A 20269-nucleotide genomic window follows, 5' to 3' on the forward strand; every position below is an offset into this window, starting at 1 on the left:
AGTGCAATCATGTTGCAGCATATGCAGTGTAAACACTAGATGGTGCTGGTTTACCTAGAGGTTTGGTCTGCCCCTTCCTGTTTATGTATTTAGTGTAGGCCTTTCCTTTAAAAATGACTTGACCTCTTTTCTAAATTCAGGGGCAATAAAGTTCATAATTGTTGTGTTTGCATGAAGTGCTTTTAAATGTGTGAAAAGTCCACCCATGCTGAAAAATGCTGAGTCGTTCCAAAGATGTTATATCGGCAATCAAAACTTGATGGGCTTTACAGAAAAGCAGAGTGTCAACGACCACGGCAAAGACAAGGGGGCATGGACACACTTATATTGGGAGCTGGTAAACCACATGGCTCAGACCAGCTCTTCCTTAAAGCAGGCAACATTCTCCACGTGTCTCTGACTGCAAAGGATCTCTTCCGGTCCTACCGACTTTCAGGCTAGAAATTGGACAAGATTTTCAGCTGCTACTACCGTCACCCTCTGTACCCTCACAATGGCACTCACTCGTCTGTTGTATTTGGTAAGTGCTATTTGTTGGGGTAGTTTCAAGTGATCAGTGCTTCAAGAGACAATTGCCTTCAAGAACTACAGACTGCGTTCTCCATGCAATGCTCATTTAATCACAGAGTTCAACACATTAAGATTACTTCAAATGGGAGCATTGATTGGTCCTGTGTTCATAAGTGCTTCTCTTTGGGGTAGTTTTAATGAGGAAGTGAACTACAGGCAAGACTCAACCTCTTTTCTATGGAATTTCATTTTTCAGTGTAACTAATATTGTAAACCCTTATACCTCTCCCATCAACGTTTAAGTGAAAACATCTTAAAGCAACATTTGGACACTTTTGGCATCCTTCTCTGCTGTTATTTTTCATTTCCTTGCCCTCTTGACTGAATAACAGTTGATATCTACTCTAACTTTTGCATCTTTCTTTTCAACCACAGTAGAAAGTGCTATCAAGTTGGGGTAAATATATGCTGACTGACTCCCCTGTGTCCATGTATTTTTTATAATTGTTCATAAGTGTAGGCCTTTCCTTTCAAAACACTAGAGGGTGCTGTTTACCTAGAAGTTTGGTCTGCCACTCTCTGTTTTTGTATTAGTGTAGGTCTTTGCTTCATACCTCTCCCTCCATCTTGTAACTTTTAAGTGCTAATGACTTGGAGCAACATTTGGACACTATTTTGCATCCTCCTCTGCAGCCATTTTTGCACTCTCCCTCTTGTCTAAAAAAATCAGTCGATATCTACTCTAACTTTAGCATCTTTCTTTTCAACCAAAGTAGAAAGTGCTATCAAGTTGGGGTAAATATTTGCTGACTGACTCCCCTGTGTCCATGTTTGGTCCCTTACATTTCCAAAGCCCCTTTAGATGACTACAAAGGCAAGCATTCCTGATACTATATAAGAATAAGTGCTTCTCTTTAGTGCAATCATGTTGCAGCATATGCAGTGTAAACACTAGATGGTGCTGGTTTACCTAGAGGTTTGGTCTGCCCCTTCCTGTTTATGTATTTAGTGTAGGCCTTTCCTTTAAAAATGACTTGACCTCTTTTCTAAATTCAGGGGCAATAAAGTTCATAATTGTTGTGTTTGCATGAAGTGCTTTTAAATGTGTGAAAAGTCCACCCATGCTGAAAAATGCTGAGTCGTTCCAAAGATGTTATATCGGCAATCAAAACTTGATGGGCTTTACAGAAAAGCAGAGTGTCAACGACCACGGCAAAGACAAGGGGGCATGGACACACTTATATTGGGAGCTGGTAAACCACATGGCTCAGACCAGCTCTTCCTTAAAGCAGGCAACATTCTCCACGTGTCTCTGACTGCAAAGGATCTCTTCCGGTCCTACCGACTTTCAGGCTAGAAATTGGACAAGATTTTCAGCTGCTACTACCGTCACCCTCTGTACCCTCACAATGGCACTCACTCGTCTGTTGTATTTGGTAAGTGCTATTTGTTGGGGTAGTTTCAAGTGATCAGTGCTTCAAGAGACAATTGCCTTCAAGAACTACAGACTGCGTTCTCCATGCAATGCTCATTTAATCACAGAGTTCAACACATTAAGATTACTTCAAATGGGAGCATTGATTGGTCCTGTGTTCATAAGTGCTTCTCTTTGGGGTAGTTTTAATGAGGAAGTGAACTACAGGCAAGACTCAACCTCTTTTCTATGGAATTTAATTTTTCAGTGTAACTAATATTGTAAACCCTTATACCTCTCCCATCAACGTTTAAGTGAAAACATCTTAAAGCAACATTTGGACACTTTTGGCATCCTTCTCTGCTGTTATTTTTCATTTCCTTGCCCTCTTGACTGAATAACAGTTGATATCTACTCTAACTTTTGCATCTTTCTTTTCAACCACAGTAGAAAGTGCTATCAAGTTGGGGTAAATATATGCTGACTGACTCCCCTGTGTCCATGTATTTTTTATAATTGTTCATAAGTGTAGGCCTTTCCTTTCAAAACACTAGAGGGTGCTGTTTACCTAGAAGTTTGGTCTGCCACTCTCTGTTTTTGTATTAGTGTAGGTCTTTGCTTCATACCTCTCCCTCCATCTTGTAACTTTTAAGTGCTAATGACTTGGAGCAACATTTGGACACTATTTTGCATCCTCCTCTGCAGCCATTTTTGCACTCTCCCTCTTGTCTAAAAAAATCATTTGATATCTACTCTAACTTTAGCATCTTTCTTTTCAACCAAAGTAGAAAGTGCTATCAAGTTGGGGTAAATATTTGCTGACTGACTCCCCTGTGTCCATGTTTGGTCCCTTACATTTCCAAAGCCCCTTTAGATGACTACAAAGGCAAGCATTCCTGATACTATATAAGAATAAGTGCTTCTCTTTAGTGCAATCATGTTGCAGCATATGCAGTGTAAACACTAGATGGTGCTGGTTTACCTAGAGGTTTGGTCTGCCCCTTCCTGTTTATGTATTTAGTGTAGGCCTTTCCTTTAAAAATGACTTGACCTCTTTTCTAAATTCAGGGGCAATAAAGTTCATAATTGTTGTGTTTGCATGAAGTGCTTTTAAATGTGTGAAAAGTCCACCCATGCTGAAAAATGCTGAGTCGTTCCAAAGATGTTATATCGGCAATCAAAACTTGATGGGCTTTACAGAAAAGCAGAGTGTCAACGACCACGGCAAAGACAAGGGGGCATGGACACACTTATATTGGGAGCTGGTAAACCACATGGCTCAGACCAGCTCTTCCTTAAAGCAGGCAACATTATCCACGTGTCTCTGACTGCAAAGGATCTCTTCCGGTCCTACCGACTTTCAGGCTAGAAATTGGACAAGATTTTCAGCTGCTACTACCGTCACCCTCTGTACCCTCACAATGGCACTAACTCGTCTGTTGTATTTGGTAAGTGCTATTTGTTGGGGTAGTTTCAAGTGATCAGTGCTTCAAGAGACAATTGCCTTCAAGAACTACAGACTGCGTTCTCCATGCAATGCTCATTTAATCACAGAGTTCAACACATTAAGATTACTTCAAATGGGAGCATTGATTGGTCCTGTGTTCATAAGTGCTTCTCTTTGGGGTAGTTTTAATGAGGAAGTGAACTACAGGCAAGACTCAACCTCTTTTCTATGGAATTTCATTTTTCAGTGTAACTAATATTGTAAACTCTTATACCTCTCCCATCAACGTTTAAGTGAAAACATCTTAAAGCAACATTTGGACACTTTTAGCTTCCTTCTCTTCTGTTATTTTTCATTTCCTTGCCCTCTTGACTGAATAACAGTTGATATCTACTCTAACTTTTGCATCTTTCTTTTCAACCACAGTAGAAAGTGCTATCAAGTTGGGGTAAATATATGCTGACTGACTCCCCTGTGTCCATGTATTTTTTATAATTGTTCATAAGTGTAGGCCTTTCCTTTCAAAACACTAGAGGGTGCTGTTTACCTAGAAGTTTGGTCTGCCACTCTCTGTTTTTGTATTAGTGTAGGTCTTTGCTTCATACCTCTCCCTCCATCTTGTAACTTTTAAGTGCTAATGACTTGGAGCAACATTTGGACACTATTTTGCATCCTCCTCTGCAGCCATTTTTGCACTCTCCCTCTTGTCTAAAAAAATCATTTGATATCTACTCTAACTTTAGCATCTTTCTTTTTAACCAAAGTAGAAAGTGCTATCAAGTTGGGGTAAATATTTGCTGACTGACTCCCCTGTGTCCATGTTTGGTCCCTTACATTTCCAAAGCCCCTTTAGATGACTACAAAGGCAAGCATTCCTGATACTATATAAGAATAAGTGCTTCTCTTTAGTGCAATCATGTTGCAGCATATGCAGTGTAAACACTAGATGGTGCTGGTTTACCTAGAGGTTTGGTCTGCCCCTTCCTGTTTATGTATTTAGTGTAGGCCTTTCCTTTAAAAATGACTTGACCTCTTTTCTAAATTCAGGGGCAATAAAGTTCATAATTGTTGTGTTTGCATGAAGTGCTTTTAAATGTGTGAAAAGTCCACCCATGCTGAAAAATGCTGAGTCGTTCCAAAGATGTTATATCGGCAATCAAAACTTGATGGGCTTTACAGAAAAGCAGAGTGTCAACGACCACGGCAAAGACAAGGGGGCATGGACACACTTATATTGGGAGCTGGTAAACCACATGGCTCAGACCAGCTCTTCCTTAAAGCAGGCAACATTATCCACGTGTCTCTGACTGCAAAGGATCTCTTCCGGTCCTACCGACTTTCAGGCTAGAAATTGGACAAGATTTTCAGCTGCTACTACCGTCACCCTCTGTACCCTCACAATGGCACTAACTCGTCTGTTGTATTTGGTAAGTGCTATTTGTTGGGGTAGTTTCAAGTGATCAGTGCTTCAAGAGACAATTGCCTTCAAGAACTACAGACTGCGTTCTCCATGCAATGCTCATTTAATCACAGAGTTCAACACATTAAGATTACTTCAAATGGGAGCATTGATTGGTCCTGTGTTCATAAGTGCTTCTCTTTGGGGTAGTTTTAATGAGGAAGTGAACTACAGGCAAGACTCAACCTCTTTTCTATGGAATTTCATTTTTCAGTGTAACTAATATTGTAAACTCTTATACCTCTCCCATCAACGTTTAAGTGAAAACATCTTAAAGCAACATTTGAACACTTTTAGCTTCCTTCTCTTCTGTTATTTTTCATTTCCTTGCCCTCTTGACTGAATAACAGTTGATATCTACTCTAACTTTTGCATCTTTCTTTTCAACCACAGTAGAAAGTGCTATCAAGTTGGGGTAAATATATGCTGACTGACTCCCCTGTGTCCATGTATTTTTTATAATTGTTCATAAGTGTAGGCCTTTCCTTTCAAAACACTAGAGGGTGCTGTTTACCTAGAAGTTTGGTCTGCCACTCTCTGTTTTTGTATTAGTGTAGGTCTTTGCTTCATACCTCTCCCTCCATCTTGTAACTTTTAAGTGCTAATGACTTGGAGCAACATTTGGACACTCTTTTGCATCCTCCTCTGCAGCCATTTTTGCACTCTCCCTCTTGTCTAAAAAAATCATTTGATATCTACTCTAACTTTAGCATATTTCTTTTCAACCAAAGTAGAAAGTGCTATCAAGTTGGGGTAAATATTTGCTGACTGACTCCCCTGTGTACATGTTTGGTCCCTTACATTTCCAAAGCCCCTTTAGATGACTACAAAGGCAAGCATTCCTGATACTATATAAGAATAAGTGCTTCTCTTTAGTGCAATCATGTTGCAGCATATGCCGTGTAAACACTAGATGGTGCTGGTTTACCTAGAGGTTTGGTCTGCCCCTTCCTGTTTATGTATTTAGTGTAGGCCTTTCCTTTAAAAATGACTTGACCTCTTTTCTAAATTCAGGGGCAATAAAGTTCATAATTGTTGTGTTTGCATGAAGTGCTTTTAAATGTGTGAAAAGTCCACCCATGCTGAAAAATGCTGAGTCGTTCCAAAGATGTTATATCGGCAATCAAAACTTGATGGGCTTTACAGAAAAGCAGAGTGTCAACGACCACGGCAAAGACAAGGGGGCATGGACACACTTATATTGGGAGCTGGTAAACCACATGGCTCAGACCAGCTCTTCCTTAAAGCAGGCAACATTATCCACGTGTCTCTGACTGCAAAGGATCTCTTCCGGTCCTACCGACTTTCAGGCTAGAAATTGGACAAGATTTTCAGCTGCTACTACCGTCACCCTCTGTACCCTCACAATGGCACTCACTCGTCTGTTGTATTTGGTAAGTGCTATTTGTTGGGGTAGTTTCAAGTGATCAGTGCTTCAAGAGACAATTGCCTTCAAGAACTACAGACTGCGTTCTCCATGCAATGCTCATTTAATCACAGAGTTCAACACATTAAGATTACTTCAAATGGGAGCATTGATTGGTCCTGTGTTCATAAGTGCTTCTCTTTGGGGTAGTTTTAATGAGGAAGTGAACTACAGGCAAGACTCAACCTCTTTTCTATGGAATTTCATTTTTCATTGTAACTAATATTGTAAACCCTTATACCTCTCCCATCAACGTTTAAGTGAAAACATCTTAAAGCAACATTTGGACACTTTTGGCATCCTTCTCTGCTGTTATTTTTCATTTCCTTGCCCTCTTGACTGAATAACAGTTGATATCTACTCTAACTTTTGCATCTTTCTTTTCAACCACAGTAGAAAGTGCTATCAAGTTGGGGTAAATATATGCTGACTGACTCCCCTGTGTCCATGTATTTTTTATAATTGTTCATAAGTGTAGGCCTTTCCTTTCAAAACACTAGAGGGTGCTGTTTACCTAGAAGTTTGGTCTGCCACTCTCTGTTTTTGTATTAGTGTAGGTCTTTGCTTCATACCTCTCCCTCCATCTTGTAACTTTTAAGTGCTAATGACTTGGAGCAACATTTGGACACTATTTTGCATCCTCCTCTGCAGCCATTTTTGCACTCTCCCTCTTGTCTAAAAAAATCAGTCGATATCTACTCTAACTTTAGCATCTTTCTTTTCAACCAAAGTAGAAAGTGCTATCAAGTTGGGGTAAATATTTGCTGACTGACTCCCCTGTGTACATGTTTGGTCCCTTACATTTCCAAAGCCCCTTTAGATGACTACAAAGGCAAGCATTCCTGATACTATATAAGAATAAGTGCTTCTCTTTAGTGCAATCATGTTGCAGCATATGCAGTGTAAACACTAGATGGTGCTGGTTTACCTAGAGGTTTGGTCTGCCCCTTCCTGTTTATGTATTTAGTGTAGGCCTTTCCTTTAAAAATGACTTGACCTCTTTTCTAAATTCAGGGGCAATAAAGTTCATAATTGTTGTGTTTGCATGAAGTGCTTTTAAATGTGTGAAAAGTCCACCCATGCTGAAAAATGCTGAGTCGTTCCAAAGATGTTATATCGCCAATCAAAACTTGATGGGCTTTACAGAAAAGCAGAGTGTCAACGACCACGGCAAAGACAAGGGGGCATGGACACACTTATATTGGGAGCTGGTAAACCACATGGCTCAGACCAGCTCTTCCTTAAAGCAGGCAACATTCTCCACGTGTCTCTGACTGCAAAGGATCTCTTCCGGTCCTACCGACTTTCAGGCTAGAAATTGGACAAGATTTTCAGCTGCTACTACCGTCACCCTCTGTACCCTCACAATGGCACTCACTCGTCTGTTGTATTTGGTAAGTGCTATTTGTTGGGGTAGTTTCAAGTGATCAGTGCTTCAAGAGACAATTGCCTTCAAGAACTACAGACTGCGTTCTCCATGCAATGCTCATTTAATCACAGAGTTCAACACATTAAGATTACTTCAAATGGGAGCATTGATTGGTCCTGTGTTCATAAGTGCTTCTCTTTGGGGTAGTTTTAATGAGGAAGTGAACTACAGGCAAGACTCAACCTCTTTTCTATGGAATTTCATTTTTCAGTGTAACTAATATTGTAAACCCTTATACCTCTCCCATCAACGTTTAAGTGAAAACATCTTAAAGCAACATTTGGACACTTTTGGCATCCTTCTCTGCTGTTATTTTTCATTTCCTTGCCCTCTTGACTGAATAACAGTTGATATCTACTCTAACTTTTGCATCTTTCTTTTCAACCACAGTAGAAAGTGCTATCAAGTTGGGGTAAATATATGCTGACTGACTCCCCTGTGTCCATGTATTTTTTATAATTGTTCATAAGTGTAGGCCTTTCCTTTCAAAACACTAGAGGGTGCTGTTTACCTAGAAGTTTGGTCTGCCACTCTCGGTTTTTGTATTAGTGTAGGTCTTTGCTTCATACCTCTCCCTCCATCTTGTAACTTTTAAGTGCTAATGACTTGGAGCAACATTTGGACACTATTTTGCATCCTCCTCTGCAGCCATTTTTGCACTCTCCCTCTTGTCTAAAAAAATCAGTCGATATCTACTCTAACTTTAGCATCTTTCTTTTCAACCAAAGTAGAAAGTGCTATCAAGTTGGGGTAAATATTTGCTGACTGACTCCCCTGTGTCCATGTTTGGTCCCTTACATTTCCAAAGCCCCTTTAGATGACTACAAAGGCAAGCATTCCTGATACTATATAAGAATAAGTGCTTCTCTTTAGTGCAATCATGTTGCAGCATATGCAGTGTAAACACTAGATGGTGCTGGTTTACCTAGAGGTTTGGTCTGCCCCTTCCTGTTTATGTATTTAGTGTAGGCCTTTCCTTTAAAAATGACTTGACCTCTTTTCTAAATTCAGGGGCAATAAAGTTCATAATTGTTGTGTTTGCATGAAGTGCTTTTAAATGTGTGAAAAGTCCACCCATGCTGAAAAATGCTGAGTCGTTCCAAAGATGTTATATCGGCAATCAAAACTTGATGGGCTTTACAGAAAAGCAGAGTGTCAACGACCACGGCAAAGACAAGGGGGCATGGACACACTTATATTGGGAGCTGGTAAACCACATGGCTCAGACCAGCTCTTCCTTAAAGCAGGCAACATTCTCCACGTGTCTCTGACTGCAAAGGATCTCTTCCGGTCCTACCGACTTTCAGGCTAGAAATTGGACAAGATTTTCAGCTGCTACTACCGTCACCCTCTGTACCCTCACAATGGCACTCACTCGTCTGTTGTATTTGGTAAGTGCTATTTGTTGGGGTAGTTTCAAGTGATCAGTGCTTCAAGAGACAATTGCCTTCAAGAACTACAGACTGCGTTCTCCATGCAATGCTCATTTAATCACAGAGTTCAACACATTAAGATTACTTCAAATGGGAGCATTGATTGGTCCTGTGTTCATAAGTGCTTCTCTTTGGGGTAGTTTTAATGAGGAAGTGAACTACAGGCAAGACTCAACCTCTTTTCTATGGAATTTCATTTTTCAGTGTAACTAATATTGTAAACCCTTATACCTCTCCCATCAACGTTTAAGTGAAAACATCTTAAAGCAACATTTGGACACTTTTGGCATCCTTCTCTGCTGTTATTTTTCATTTCCTTGCCCTCTTGACTGAATAACAGTTGATATCTACTCTAACTTTTGCATCTTTCTTTTCAACCACAGTAGAAAGTGCTATCAAGTTGGGGTAAATATATGCTGACTGACTCCCCTGTGTCCATGTATTTTTTATAATTGTTCATAAGTGTAGGCCTTTCCTTTCAAAACACTAGAGGGTGCTGTTTACCTAGAAGTTTGGTCTGCCACTCTCGGTTTTTGTATTAGTGTAGGTCTTTGCTTCATACCTCTCCCTCCATCTTGTAACTTTTAAGTGCTAATGACTTGGAGCAACATTTGGACACTATTTTGCATCCTCCTCTGCAGCCATTTTTGCACTCTCCCTCTTGTCTAAAAAAATCAGTCGATATCTACTCTAACTTTAGCATCTTTCTTTTCAACCAAAGTAGAAAGTGCTATCAAGTTGGGGTAAATATTTGCTGACTGACTCCCCTGTGTCCATGTTTGGTCCCTTACATTTCCAAAGCCCCTTTAGATGACTACAAAGGCAAGCATTCCTGATACTATATAAGAATAAGTGCTTCTCTTTAGTGCAATCATGTTGCAGCATATGCAGTGTAAACACTAGATGGTGCTGGTTTACCTAGAGGTTTGGTCTGCCCCTTCCTGTTTATGTATTTAGTGTAGGCCTTTCCTTTAAAAATGACTTGACCTCTTTTCTAAATTCAGGGGCAATAAAGTTCATAATTGTTGTGTTTGCATGAAGTGCTTTTAAATGTGTGAAAAGTCCACCCATGCTGAAAAATGCTGAGTCGTTCCAAAGATGTTATATCGGCAATCAAAACTTGATGGGCTTTACAGAAAAGCAGAGTGTCAACGACCACGGCAAAGACAAGGGGGCATGGACACACTTATATTGGGAGCTGGTAAACCACATGGCTCAGACCAGCTCTTCCTTAAAGCAGGCAACATTCTCCACGTGTCTCTGACTGCAAAGGATCTCTTCCGGTCCTACCGACTTTCAGGCTAGAAATTGGACAAGATTTTCAGCTGCTACTACCGTCACCCTCTGTACCCTCACAATGGCACTCACTCGTCTGTTGTATTTGGTAAGTGCTATTTGTTGGGGTAGTTTCAAGTGATCAGTGCTTCAAGAGACAATTGCCTTCAAGAACTACAGACTGCGTTCTCCATGCAATGCTCATTTAATCACAGAGTTCAACACATTAAGATTACTTCAAATGGGAGCATTGATTGGTCCTGTGTTCATAAGTGCTTCTCTTTGGGGTAGTTTTAATGAGGAAGTGAACTACAGGCAAGACTCAACCTCTTTTCTATGGAATTTCATTTTTCAGTGTAACTAATATTGTAAACCCTTATACCTCTCCCATCAACGTTTAAGTGAAAACATCTTAAAGCAACATTTGGACACTTTTGGCATCCTTCTCTGCTGTTATTTTTCATTTCCTTGCCCTCTTGACTGAATAACAGTTGATATCTACTCTAACTTTTGCATCTTTCTTTTCAACCACAGTAGAAAGTGCTATCAAGTTGGGGTAAATATATGCTGACTGACTCCCCTGTGTCCATGTATTTTTTATAATTGTTCATAAGTGTAGGCCTTTCCTTTCAAAACACTAGAGGGTGCTGTTTACCTAGAAGTTTGGTCTGCCACTCTCTGTTTTTGTATTAGTGTAGGTCTTTGCTTCATACCTCTCCCTCCATCTTGTAACTTTTAAGTGCTAATGACTTGGAGCAACATTTGGACACTATTTTGCATCCTCCTCTGCAGCCATTTTTGCACTCTCCCTCTTGTCTAAAAAAATCAGTCGATATCTACTCTAACTTTAGCATCTTTCTTTTCAACCAAAGTAGAAAGTGCTATCAAGTTGGGGTAAATATTTGCTGACTGACTCCCCTGTGTCCATGTTTGGTCCCTTACATTTCCAAAGCCCCTTTAGATGACTACAAAGGCAAGCATTCCTGATACTATATAAGAATAAGTGCTTCTCTTTAGTGCAATCATGTTGCAGCATATGCAGTGTAAACACTAGATGGTGCTGGTTTACCTAGAGGTTTGGTCTGCCCCTTCCTGTTTATGTATTTAGTGTAGGCCTTTCCTTTAAAAATGACTTGACCTCTTTTCTAAATTCAGGGGCAATAAAGTTCATAATTGTTGTGTTTGCATGAAGTGCTTTTAAATGTGTGAAAAGTCCACCCATGCTGAAAAATGCTGAGTCGTTCCAAAGATGTTATATCGGCAATCAAAACTTGATGGGCTTTACAGAAAAGCAGAGTGTCAACGACCACGGCAAAGACAAGGGGGCATGGACACACTTATATTGGGAGCTGGTAAACCACATGGCTCAGACCAGCTCTTCCTTAAAGCAGGCAACATTCTCCACGTGTCTCTGACTGCAAAGGATCTCTTCCGGTCCTACCGACTTTCAGGCTAGAAATTGGACAAGATTTTCAGCTGCTACTACCGTCACCCTCTGTACCCTCACAATGGCACTCACTCGTCTGTTGTATTTGGTAAGTGCTATTTGTTGGGGTAGTTTCAAGTGATCAGTGCTTCAAGAGACAATTGCCTTCAAGAACTACAGACTGCGTTCTCCATGCAATGCTCATTTAATCACAGAGTTCAACACATTAAGATTACTTCAAATGGGAGCATTGATTGGTCCTGTGTTCATAAGTGCTTCTCTTTGGGGTAGTTTTAATGAGGAAGTGAACTACAGGCAAGACTCAACCTCTTTTCTATGGAATTTAATTTTTCAGTGTAACTAATATTGTAAACCCTTATACCTCTCCCATCAACGTTTAAGTGAAAACATCTTAAAGCAACATTTGGACACTTTTGGCATCCTTCTCTGCTGTTATTTTTCATTTCCTTGCCCTCTTGACTGAATAACAGTTGATATCTACTCTAACTTTTGCATCTTTCTTTTCAACCACAGTAGAAAGTGCTATCAAGTTGGGGTAAATATATGCTGACTGACTCCCCTGTGTCCATGTATTTTTTATAATTGTTCATAAGTGTAGGCCTTTCCTTTCAAAACACTAGAGGGTGCTGTTTACCTAGAAGTTTGGTCTGCCACTCTCTGTTTTTGTATTAGTGTAGGTCTTTGCTTCATACCTCTCCCTCCATCTTGTAACTTTTAAGTGCTAATGACTTGGAGCAACATTTGGACACTATTTTGCATCCTCCTCTGCAGCCATTTTTGCACTCTCCCTCTTGTCTAAAAAAATCATTTGATATCTACTCTAACTTTAGCATCTTTCTTTTCAACCAAAGTAGAAAGTGCTATCAAGTTGGGGTAAATATTTGCTGACTGACTCCCCTGTGTCCATGTTTGGTCCCTTACATTTCCAAAGCCCCTTTAGATGACTACAAAGGCAAGCATTCCTGATACTATATAAGAATAAGTGCTTCTCTTTAGTGCAATCATGTTGCAGCATATGCAGTGTAAACACTAGATGGTGCTGGTTTACCTAGAGGTTTGGTCTGCCCCTTCCTGTTTATGTATTTAGTGTAGGCCTTTCCTTTAAAAATGACTTGACCTCTTTTCTAAATTCAGGGGCAATAAAGTTCATAATTGTTGTGTTTGCATGAAGTGCTTTTAAATGTGTGAAAAGTCCACCCATGCTGAAAAATGCTGAGTCGTTCCAAAGATGTTATATCGGCAATCAAAACTTGATGGGCTTTACAGAAAAGCAGAGTGTCAACGACCACGGCAAAGACAAGGGGGCATGGACACACTTATATTGGGAGCTGGTAAACCACATGGCTCAGACCAGCTCTTCCTTAAAGCAGGCAACATTATCCACGTGTCTCTGACTGCAAAGGATCTCTTCCGGTCCTACCGACTTTCAGGCTAGAAATTGGACAAGATTTTCAGCTGCTACTACCGTCACCCTCTGTACCCTCACAATGGCACTCACTCGTCTGTTGTATTTGGTAAGTGCTATTTGTTGGGGTAGTTTCAAGTGATCAGTGCTTCAAGAGACAATTGCCTTCAAGAACTACAGACTGCGTTCTCCATGCAATGCTCATTTAATCACAGAGTTCAACACATTAAGATTACTTCAAATGGGAGCATTGATTGGTCCTGTGTTCATAAGTGCTTCTCTTTGGGGTAGTTTTAATGAGGAAGTGAACTACAGGCAAGACTCAACCTCTTTTCTATGGAATTTCATTTTTCAGTGTAACTAATATTGTAAACCCTTATACCTCTCCCATCAACGTTTAAGTGAAAACATCTTAAAGCAACATTTGAACACTTTTAGCTTCCTTCTCTTCTGTTATTTTTCATTTCCTTGCCCTCTTGACTGAATAACAGTTGATATCTACTCTAACTTTTGCATCTTTCTTTTCAACCACAGTAGAAAGTGCTATCAAGTTGGGGTAAATATATGCTGACTGACTCCCCTGTGTCCATGTATTTTTTATAATTGTTCATAAGTGTAGGCATTTCCTTTCAAAACACTAGAGGGTGCTGTTTACCTAGAAGTTTGGTCTGCCACTCTCTGTTTTTGTATTAGTGTAGGTCTTTGCTTCATACCTCTCCCTCCATCTTGTAACTTTTAAGTGCTAATGACTTGGAGCAACATTTGGACACTATTTTGCATCCTCCTCTGCAGCCATTTTTGCACTCTCCCTCTTGTCTAAAAAAATCAGTCGATATCTACTCTAACTTTAGCATCTTTCTTTTCAACCAAAGTAGAAAGTGCTATCAAGTTGGGGTAAATATTTGCTGACTGACTCCCCTGTGTCCATGTTTGGTCCCTTACATTTCCAAAGCCCCTTTAGATGACTACAAAGGCAAGCATTCCTGATACTATATAAGAATAAGTGCTTCTCTTTAGTGCAATCATGTTGCAGCATATGCAGTGTAAACACTAGATTGTGCTGGTTTACCTAGAGGTTTGGTCTGCCCCTTCCTGTTTATGTATTTAGTGTAGGCCTTTCCTTTAAAAATGACTTGACCTCTTTTCTAAATTCAGGGGCAATAAAGTTCATAATTGTTGTGTTTGCATGAAGTGCTTTTAAATGTGTGAAAAGTCCACCCATGCTGAAAAATGCTGAGTCGTTCCAAAGATGTTATATCGGCAATCAAAACTTGATGGGCTTTACAGAAAAGCAGAGTGTCAACGACCACGGCAAAGACAAGGGGGCATGGACACACTTATATTGGGAGCTGGTAAACCACATGGCTCAGACCAGCTCTTCCTTAAAGCAGGCAACATTATCCACGTGTCTCTGACTGCAAAGGATCTCTTCCGGTCCTACCGACTTTCAGGCTAGAAATTGGACAAGATTTTCAGCTGCTACTACCGTCACCCTCTGTACCCTCACAATGGCACTAACTCGTCTGTTGTATTTGGTAAGTGCTATTTGTTGGGGTAGTTTCAAGTGATCAGTGCTTCAAGAGACAATTGCCTTCAAGAACTACAGACTGCGTTCTCCATGCAATGCTCATTTAATCACAGAGTTCAACACATTAAGATTACTTCAAATGGGAGCATTGATTGGTCCTGTGTTCATAAGTGCTTCTCTGTGGGGTAGTTTTAATGAGGAAGTGAACTACAGGCAAGACTCAACCTCTTTTCTATGGAATTTCATTTTTCAGTGTAACTAATATTGTAAACTCTTATACCTCTCCCATCAACGTTTAAGTGAAAACATCTTAAAGCAACATTTGAACACTTTTAGCTTCCTTCTCTTCTGTTATTTTTCATTTCCTTGCCCTCTTGACTGAATAACAGTTGATATCTACTCTAACTTTTGCATCTTTCTTTTCAACCACAGTAGAAAGTGCTATCAAGTTGGGGTAAATATATGCTGACTGACTCCCCTGTGTCCATGTATTTTTTATAATTGTTCATAAGTGTAGGCCTTTCCTTTCAAAACACTAGAGGGTGCTGTTTACCTAGAAGTTTGGTCTGCCACTCTCTGTTTTTGTATTAGTGTAGGTCTTTGCTTCATACCTCTCCCTCCATCTTGTAACTTTTAAGTGCTAATGACTTGGAGCAACATTTGGACACTATTTTGCATCCTCCTCTGCAGCCATTTTTGCACTCTCCCTCTTGTCTAAAAAAATCAGTCGATATCTACTCTAACTTTAGCATCTTTCTTTTCAACCAAAGTAGAAAGTGCTATCAAGTCGGGGTAAATATTTTCTGACTGACTCCCCTGTGTCCATGTTTGGTCCCTTACATTTCCAAAGCCCCTTTAGATGACTACAAAGGCAAGCATTCCTGATACTATATAAGAATAAGTGCTTCTCTTTAGTGCAATCATGTTGCAGCATATGCAGTGTAAACACTAGATGGTGCTGGTTTACCTAGAGGTTTGGTCTGCCCCTTCCTGTTTATGTATTTAGTGTAGGCCTTTCCTTTAAAAATGACTTGACCTCTTTTCTAAATTCAGGGGCAATAAAGTTCATAATTGTTGTGTTTGCATGAAGTGCTTTTAAATGTGTGAAAAGTCCACCCATGCTGAAAAATGCTGAGTCGTTCCAAAGATGTTATATCGGCAATCAAAACTTGATGGGCTTTATAGAAAAGCAGAGTGTCAACGACCACGGCAAAGACAAGGGGGCATGGACACACTTATATTGGGAGCTGGTAAACCACATGGCTCAGACCAGCTCTTCCTTAAAGCAGGCAACATTCTCCACGTGTCTCTGACTGCAAAGGATCTCGTCCGGTCCTACCGACTTTCAGGCTAGAAATTGGACAAGATTTTCAGCTGCTACTACCGTCACCCTCTGTACCCTCACAATGGCAATAACTCGTCTGTTGTATTTGGTAAGTGCTATTTGTTGGGGTAGTTTCAATTGATCAGTGCTTCAAGAGACAATTGCCTTCAAGAACTACAGACTGCGTTATCCATGCAATGCTCATTTAATCACAGAGTTCAACACATTAAGATTACTTCAAATGGGAGCATTGATTGGTCCTGTGTTCATAAGTGCTTCTCTTTGGGGTAGTTTTAATAAGGAAGTGAACTACAGGCAAGACTCAACCTCTTTTCTATGGAATTTCATTTTTCAGTGTAACTAATATTGTAAACCCTTATACCTCTCCCATCAACGTTTAAGTGAAAACATCTTAAAGCAACATTTGGACACTTTTGGCATCCTTCTCTGCTGTTATTTTTCATTTCCTTGCCCTCTTGACTGAATAACAGTTGATATCTACTCTAACTTTTGCATCTTTCTTTTCAACCACAGTAGAAAGTGCTATCAAGTTGGGGTAAATATATGCTGACTGACTCCCCTGTGTCCATGTATTTTTTATAATTGTTCATAAGTGTAGGCCTTTCCTTTCAAAACACTAGAGGGTGCTGTTTACCTAGAAGTTTGGTCTGCCACTCTCTGTTTTTGTATTAGTGTAGGTCTTTGCTTCATACCTCTCCCTCCATCTTGTAACTTTTAAGTGCTAATGACTTGGAGCAACATTTGGACACTATTTTGCATCCTCCTCTGCAGCCATTTTTGCACTCTCCCTCTTGTCTAAAAAAATCAGTCGATATCTACTCTAACTTTAGCATCTTTCTTTTCAACCAAAGTAGAAAGTGCTATCAAGTCGGGGTAAATATTTTCTGACTGACTCCCCTGTGTCCATGTTTGGTCCCTTACATTTCCAAAGCCCCTTTAGATGACTACAAAGGCAAGCATTCCTGATACTATATAAGAATAAGTGCTTCTCTTTAGTGCAATCATGTTGCAGCATATGCAGTGTAAACACTAGATGGTGCTGGTTTACCTAGAGGTTTGGTCTGCCCCTTCCTGTTTATGTATTTAGTGTAGGCCTTTCCTTTAAAAATGACTTGACCTCTTTTCTAAATTCAGGGGCAATAAAGTTCATAATTGTTGTGTTTGCATGAAGTGCTTTTAAATGTGTGAAATGTCCACCCATGCTGAAAAATGCTGAGTCGTTCCAAAGATGTTATATCGGCAATCAAAACTTGATGGGCTTTATAGAAAAGCAGAGTGTCAACGACCACGGCAAAGACAAGGGGGCATGGACACACTTATATTGGGAGCTGGTAAACCACATGGCTCAGACCAGCTCTTCCTTAAAGCAGGCAACATTCTCCACGTGTCTCTGACTGCAAAGGATCTCGTCCGGTCCTACCGACTTTCAGGCTAGAAATTGGACAAGATTTTCAGCTGCTACTACCGTCACCCTCTGTACCCTCACAATGGCACTAACTCGTCTGTTGTATTTGGTAAGTGCTATTTGTTGGGGTAGTTTCAATTGATCAGTGCTTCAAGAGACAATTGCCTTCAAGAACTACAGACTGCGTTATCCATGCAATGCTCATTTAATCACAGAGTTCAACACATTAAGATTACTTCAAATGGGAGCATTGATTGGTCCTGTGTTCATAAGTGCTTCTCTTTGGGGTAGTTTTAATAAGGAAGTGAACTACAGGCAAGACTCAACCTCTTTTCTATGGAATTTCATTTTTCAGTGTAACTAATATTGTAAACCCTTATACCTCTCCCATCAACGTTTAAGTGAAAACATCTTAAAGCAACATTTGGACACTTTTGGCATCCTTCTCTGCTGTTATTTTTCATTTCCTTGCCCTCTTGACTGAATAACAGTTGATATCTACTCTAACTTTTGCATCTTTCTTTTCAACCACAGTAGAAAGTGCTATCAAGTTGGGGTAAATATATGCTGACTGACTCCCCTGTGTCCATGTATTTTTTATAATTGTTCATAAGTGTAGGCCTTTCCTTTCAAAACACTAGAGGGTGCTGTTTACCTAGAAGTTTGGTCTGCCACTCTCTGTTTTTGTATTAGTGTAGGTCTTTGCTTCATACCTCTCCCTCCATCTTGTAACTTTTAAGTGCTAATGACTTGGAGCAACATTTGGACACTATTTTGCATCCTCCTCTGCAGCCATTTTTGCACTCTCCCTCTTGTCTAAAAAAATCAGTCGATATCTACTCTAACTTTAGCATCTTTCTTTTCAACCAAAGTAGAAAGTGCTATCAAGTTGGGGTAAATATTTGCTGACTGACTCCCCTGTGTCCATGTTTGGTCCCTTACATTTCCAAAGCCCCTTTAGATGACTACAAAGGCAAGCATTCCTGACACTATATAAGAATAAGTGCTTCTCTTTAGTGCAATCATGTTGCAGCATATGCAGTGTAAACACTAGATGGTGCTGGTTTACCTAGAGGTTTGGTCTGCCCCTTCCTGTTTATGTATTTAGTGTAGGCCTTTCCTTTAAAAATGACTTGACCTCTTTTCTAAATTCAGGCGCAATAAAGTTCATAATTGTTGTGTTTGCATGAAGTGCTTTTAAATGTGTGAAAAGTCCACCCATGCTGAAAAATGCTGAGTCGTTCCAAAGATGTTATATCGGCAATCAAAACTTGATGGGCTTTACAGAAAAGCAGAGTGTCAACGACCACGGCAAAGACAAGGGGGCATGGACACACTTATATTGGGAGCTGGTAAACCACATGGCTCAGACCAGCTCTTCCTTAAAGCAGGCAACATTCTCCACGTGTCTCTGACTGCAAAGGATCTCTTCCGGTCCTACCGACTTTCAGGCTAGAAATTGGACAAGATTTTCAGCTGCTACTACCGTCACCCTCTGTACCCTCACAATGGCACTAACTCGTCTGTTGTATTTGGTAAGTGCTATTTGTTGGGGTAGTTTCAAGTGATCAGTGCTTCAAGAGACAATTGCCTTCAAGAACTACAGACTGCGTTCTCCATGCAATGCTCATTTAATCACAGAGTTCAACACATTAAGATTACTTCAAATGGGAGCATTGATTGGTCCTGTGTTCATAAGTGCTTCTCTTTGGGGTAGTTTTAATGAGGAAGTGAACTACAGGCAAGACTCAACCTCTTTTCTATGGAATTTCATTTTTCAGTGTAACTAATATTGTAAACCCTTATACCTCTCCCATCAACGTTTAAGTGAAAACATCTTAAAGCAACATTTGGACACTTTTGGCATCCTTCTCTGCTGTTATTTTTCATTTCCTTGCCCTCTTGACTGAATAACAGTTGATATCTACTCTAACTTTTGCATCTTTCTTTTCAACCACAGTAGAAAGTGCTATCAAGTTGGGGTAAATATATGCTGACTGACTCCCCTGTGTCCATGTATTTTTTATAATTGTTCATTAGTGTAGGCCTTTCCTTTCAAAACACTAGAGGGTGCTGTTTACCTAGAAGTTTGGTCTGGCACTCTCTGTTTTTGTATTAGTGTAGGTCTTTGCTTCATACCTCTCCCTCCATCTTGTAACTTTTAAGTGCTAATGACTTGGAGCAACATTTGGACACTATTTTGCATCCTCCTCTGCAGCCATTTTTGCACTCTCCCTCTTGTCTAAAAAAATCAGTCGATATCTACTCTAACTTTAGCATATTTCTTTTCAACCAAAGTAGAAAGTGCTATCAAGTTGGGGTAAATATTTGCTGACTGACTCCCCTGTGTCCATGTTTGGTCCCTTATATTTCCAAAGCCCCTTTAGATGACTACAAAGGCAAGCATTCCTGATACTATATAAGAATAAGTGCTTCTCTTTAGTGCAATCATGTTGCAGCATATGCAGTGTAAACACTAGATGGTGCTGGTTTACCTAGAGGTTTGTTCTGCCCCTTCCTGTTTATTTATTTAGTGTAGGCCTTTCCTTTAAAAATGACTTGACCTCTTTTCTAAATTCAGGGGCAATAAAGTTCATAATTGTTGTGTTTGCATGAAGTGCTTTTAAATGTGTGAAAAGTCCACCCATGCTGAAAAATGCTGATTCTATTTTTGTGAGTGTATGGAGCTTAAACAGCATCAATTTGATAAATATAAGAACCTCAGTGTGTCAGAAATATGGGGGGA

The sequence above is a fragment of the Rutilus rutilus genome (assembly GCF_951802725.1).
Source record: "Rutilus rutilus genome assembly, chromosome: 19".
In the NCBI taxonomy this organism is placed as follows: domain Eukaryota; kingdom Metazoa; phylum Chordata; class Actinopteri; order Cypriniformes; family Leuciscidae; genus Rutilus; species Rutilus rutilus.